Raw genomic sequence first — 6,000 nt, forward strand, 5'->3', positions numbered from 1 at the left:
GAAACCACTTAGCTCCGATGGAATCCAGCTAGCTCTTCACCATGCAGATATTTGCACCTGGGCCCTACTCTCAGCACCAGCAGAGACCAGGCTTGATTCCCCACTGGCAAGAGCACTTGTTCTCCAGAATGGAGAATCTAGGCCTTTATTTTCAAATCAATGTGCCTTGTACTTTGTTCCAATCAACATTAAAAGAAAGAGAAACTGATCGAATTATCATTTTACTTCTCACCTCGAGGCAATCTAATGAGGTTGTTGCGATAGTAAAGACATTAAGCGGGATTCTCCGTCCTGTCGCACCCATTTTCTGGTGTGGCATGCCCCCGCCTGCAGCAGGATCCTCCGCCCTGGCAGCTGGCCAATAGGGTTTCCCATTGTGGGCACGCCCTCAGGAAATCCGCAGGCATGTGTGCGTTGCCGGCAAAGCGAAGAATCCTGCCGACGGAAAATGCAGCATATTAAAGAACAATATTTGCAAATGAACATCATCGGCGAGTCATGCAATAAGAGAGATGGCAGGAGGAGGTATGGTTGTGCCAGCTCCTTGGCAGAGTTTTCTAATCAGTTCCACTCCTCTGATTTGCTAATTACCACTACTAATTGCCACTTCTGATTGTTTGCCATCCTACTCTGCTGTATCTTTCCCTGATCTCCCTTAACTCCTTGTTTGCATCCAAAATGTCAAAGCAACCACATAGTGTGACCTTTTATTTGACTGCTACTTCAGGCCAATTTAACAGTCCTCCCAATCACATACATTGAAGACAGCCAGAGTAATCATCAAAATATTGCGAAGTAGAGAATACACAGAAGTACTGGTTCTGATGCTGCATGCTATTATCTAGCTGAATGTAATATACTTGTATGCCTTGTGGTCAATCTGACACATTGTTGGAATCATTCTGGGGCCTTTTGTGTGATGCTCCTATATCCTTAGCAGTCAAACATTTTGAATCCTGTGAAGGGGCAGCACGGTGGCCTAGTGGTTAGCACAGCTGCCTCACGGCGCTGAGATCCCAGGTTTGATCCTGGCTCTGGGTCACTGTCCGTGTGGAGTTTGCACATTCTCCCCCTGTCTGCGGGGTTTCGTCCCCACAACCCAAAAATGTGCAGAATAGGTGGATTGGCCATGCTAAATTGCCCCCTAATTAGAAAAAATAATTGGGTAATATAAATTCATTAAAAAAAACTATCCTGTGAAGTAAAATGATGAGCAGTAGTCATAAAACTAATAAATTGTTATAAAGGGCATTGTTGACTAAACCTGGGCTATACTGTATTCATTAAAAGTGATTGCTGGCAAATGAGCTATCACTCTGCCGGCATGAATTGAGCAAATCCCGGCCCATTGGGCGTTGTATGTGTTGCAGCTGAAGTTAGCGCCAAAGACCAGAGGTCTTCTGAGCGTTCAAAGGACAAAGGCAGCACTCAGCATTGTGAGCAGCCAGAAGCCTGTAAGTAGCACCATAGGGGTGCATTTAAAACACGAGCCGCAGCAATGGCAGTCTGATCTGGGCCACCCTGATGAGGGGGACACCCCATGTCCACGGACCTGGCACCAAGTCATTCCCCACTACTGCCCCCAGCCCGGGCCGTCATCCTCCAGCAAGCCCGACAATTTTTGAGGTTTTTTTTAAGCTTCCTGCTCCCTCCAGGGTGCCCAGCCCCAACTTGTAAATACGTGCACTAATTCCTATCCATAAGATATCCACTTAAGAGGGGTGGGCATCGCGTGGGGTGAAGTGTTCAAACAGTTAATATTAAAATCCATGCAAATGATGGTTTTGCATGGACCCGTCAGCACAGGGCGCAAACATTTTTTAAAATTTAGAGTACCCAATTATTGTTTCCAATTAAGGGGCAATTTAGCGTGGCCAATCCACCTAACTTGCACAGCTTTGGGTTGTGGGGGTGAAACCCACACAGACACTGGGAGAATGTGCAAACTCCACACGGACAGTGACCCAGGGCCGGGATTTGAACCTGGGTCCTCAGCGCCGTAGGCAGCGATGCTAACCACTGTGCCAGCGTTCTGCCCCCACAAACTTTGATTTCACCGTCAGTGAGGGACTAGAACATGGCGTTGGATTCTGCACCGGCCGCAAACCTGATGTTTTCCATTTTGCGTGATTATTTATCTAATCGTGAATTCAAAGCCTTGCATTTATATCACACTTCTGACCCACTGGACCTCAAAGTGCTTTACAGTGAAGTACTGTTGAAATGTCACTATTGGAATGCAGGGAACGCCACCAATTTATGCACAGCAAGCTCCCGCAAAGAGAAATGTGATGATGAACAGATAATCAGATTTTGTGATGTTGATTGATGAGTGAATTTTCCTGGACACGGGATAATAACCCCTGCTCTACGTCCATTGGGCCATTGAATCTTTTACATTTACTTGAGAGGGCAGACACTGCCACAGATCAACATCCCATCTGATAGTAATCAACTATTTTCTGATAGACCTAATAGTAAAAAGGTGTAAAATAGGTGGATTGGCCACGCTAAATTGCCCCTTAATTGGAAAAAATAATTGGGTAATCTAAATTCATAAAAAGAACTATGCTGTGAAGTAAAATGATGAGCAGTAATCATAAAACTGATAAATTGTTATAAAGGGCATTGTTGACAAAACCTGGGCTATATTCATCAAAAGTGATTGCTGGCAAGCGGTAAAAAGGCTATTTTAATGTAAATATGAAAGCCCAGTTTTAATACCCATTTTAAAATAAGGATTTCAGCATTCATCGCCTCAGGCCATGACAAAACACATAACTTCAACAGAAGCACAAAAGCCTGACATATCCATAAACTAATTGTAGATTAAAACAACATTTTAGAACAGGCTATTGTTCTAATAAACAGATTTTCAAAGGCAGTTTGACATTAAGAAACAAGCTGTACCAATAATCGAGATCAAAGTCAAGTAAGCACCATAGCAATATGAAGGTACCGTTGTCCAGAATGTGGATAAAGTAAAGTCAGCAGAAAACCAGTAGAAACCAGTCTTGATAATAGCACAAAATCGCATTCCAGAGCATACACAAATATTCAAACATGAAACATTCAGAACATATGTCGCACGTTGAGGATTGACAGTTAACCATCTAATCAAATGTATTTGATTATTCCAAACTAATTAGGACAACATGGAGGTGTAGACAGAAGACTTCAGACTGATAAAATTCTCTTTAAACATGATGGTCCGCACGGCTATCTTTAATCTGGGATCATCCTATACTTTGACCTAACTATATCTCTATTTTCATATTTTCACTTTTCCGCTCTAACTCTTGAAGTAAATGCAAGCTGTTTTACCATAAGCAAGTAACCATTTCTGTATTATTTTGAAAGTTAAATTGTTAATAAGTTACTTCTCTTTTAGTTCTTTGATAGCCGGACTTTATTGAGAATAGATTTAAGTTTCTCTCCATTGTAATCAAGTAGAGGCAATAAAAGATTCTTATTTGCATCTGAGACGTTTAACTCAAATCTCTACTGAGTTTTAGTGTTGCAAGACTTCACTAGATCTGCATGGTAGATCTCTTCACCAAAAGGTGATGGACAGGATTGTCCATTTGAGAGATATGGGGCTGGATTCTCCGATCAGGAGACTTAAATCCCCACATAGGTGTGAAAATGGTGGTGTTTTATGCCAGGAAAACGGGCTCAAAACGGCCACCTGTTCCCTGCTATGGGGGATATGGGGGGGGGGGGGGTCTAGCTAGCCAGGCAACGGAGAGCTTCCAGCTCTAGTTGACAATACGGCTCGGAGCATTGCCGGGTCCGTGGCCGCGCATGTGCACGGTGGATCAGCCCTTCCCCCAACTATGGCGGCGCTGGACTGAGACCACAGCCGCCATGCTGAATTCCCGATGGGTGGGACCACACGCATCCCATGCCGTTGGGAACTCGGCCGGCCAGGGACAGAGCATTGTGGGGCGGGCCTCAGGGATACAGCGGGTGGAGCATCATGAGAGCATGCTGCCCCCGATTCTGTCGTCATCGGGGATTCTCCACCCTGTCGCCGAACGCGATTTCAGCTCCGGGATCGGAGAATGGAGCCCATGTTCTCTTGTCGGAGGAGAATTGCAACCAATTTTCACTCCCCCGGAACCGTAAATCGGGAAGCAATCTGTTATGCATGGCGAGGAATACGAGGGAATCCCGCTGTCGAGCCACCATTTTGAGCGGGTGGCCCGATAGCGAAGTCCTGCTTCCAGCCACCCTCCCATGCCGCAAATCAGCACCCTTTCCCGCACCGCAAAACAACCCCCACCCCCAGATTGCCTGGGTGCCCCCCCCTTCCCCCAAGTTCATGGGTGGCAGGACCTGTCCCCCATGGAGTCCCTAACTAGTGTAACCCCCCCCCCCCTTACAGGGATTCACTTAATAGGGAGACACCTAACTGAAGGACCCCACCCCTTCCCTACAGAGACCTGCTAACTGTAGGAACCCTCCCAAAGAGACCCCCTAACTAGAGGGACCTTCTACAGGGACCCTCGCACAGAGACCCCCTAACTAAAGGGATACTCCAGGCTAAAGGCCCCCCCCCCTCAGAAAAGAGACTCCTGTCTGGAAGCTAGAGAGCAGTCCAGATTGGGGGCAGTGAAATAAATTACAGCTGTAACACTTACCTGAAAGCTCTACTTGTCCATTCCTGGCAAGAGAACAGTTGTAACCTCTGCTTCAACCCCTCGGATCAATTAGCTGCAAGTCATTCATTTGTTTCTAGTCCTGGGCTGTAATTGACAGCTTCCACATCACAGCTGCAGCCTTGATTCATTCATCTCCCTTCATGGATGAATGACTCTATAAATGCTAAAACCAAAATGTTTACAAACATCAACCACATCAACGAGGGTATTGCAATCACACACTTGAGTGATTGGAATGCACTTACCTCCCTTTGATGTGGTTGATGTTTGTAAACATTGGGATATTTTGAAGTATGAACTTCCACTTTCATTGTTCTTTTAACTATGAAGGCAGCCCAACGTGGTTTACAGCCAAATAAGTAATTTCAAAGTGAACAAGTTGGGGGATAAACATTGACCAAAACATTGGAGAACGCCCCTACTTCCTGACTACTTAAATGAGATCCTGCATCTACCCAAGAGGGGCATGGCCAAATATCTAGTCCAAAATATAACACATCTGTCAGTGCAGTACTACTCTCATCCTTTCCCAGATGCCGATGCCACAATGGTGTGCTTTTATTCTTGCAGTGGTAGGCAGAGACAGAGCAAATCAGATGAAATTGATTAGCTGTGATTATGCCATTAATATGATTAATTTGCTTAGAAGTGGCTCCATTTAGCACAGCTTGGAGAGCTGTTGCGGCAGTGTCATTAATATTTTTTGAATTATTCATCATTGCAACTTGATTTGCAAAGGTGTTATTAATCAAAGATTTTTTTTAAATGTGAAATCTGCATGACATTGCTAAAATGGCTCAGGCAATGTGCTATGCTGTATTTTTCTGGATTAATTATAGTAAGTGAATAATTCAAAATATTTAATGTAATCTTGAGCAGTTTCTGTGTTAAATCAGCACTGTACAATTATGACAGTTTGGGCTGAATAATGTAATCAGGTATTAATTTCAATTCTCAAGTGGTGAGCCTGTGTTCTGCTAACAAATTGAAAAGACAGCTCTAAGTTATAGACTAATCAAAACTATGACCAATAAGCCTTCCCAACACACAGCCCATGTAGATAAATAAAAATATTTCCTCCTGAGGCATACTATCGTTATTTCTGGTGTTATGGGCCAGGGTTTAGAGAACCCCAAAGTGTAACATGGAGATCCCCTGACCCACAACTTCTAATAGATTGTGGTATGGGGAGCACACGGCCCACTCTACAGGTGTGGTACAGCATAAATTGAAAAGTATTTTTAAAAGCAAAACAATGTTTATTCTATGAATTCAAGTTAACCTTTTCAAAACATACAGTGAACATCTCAGAAACCATCAATTCAAATAGAACCCC

Source organism: Scyliorhinus canicula, chromosome 1, assembly GCF_902713615.1.
Source record: "Scyliorhinus canicula chromosome 1, sScyCan1.1, whole genome shotgun sequence".
NCBI lineage: Eukaryota > Metazoa > Chordata > Chondrichthyes > Carcharhiniformes > Scyliorhinidae > Scyliorhinus > Scyliorhinus canicula.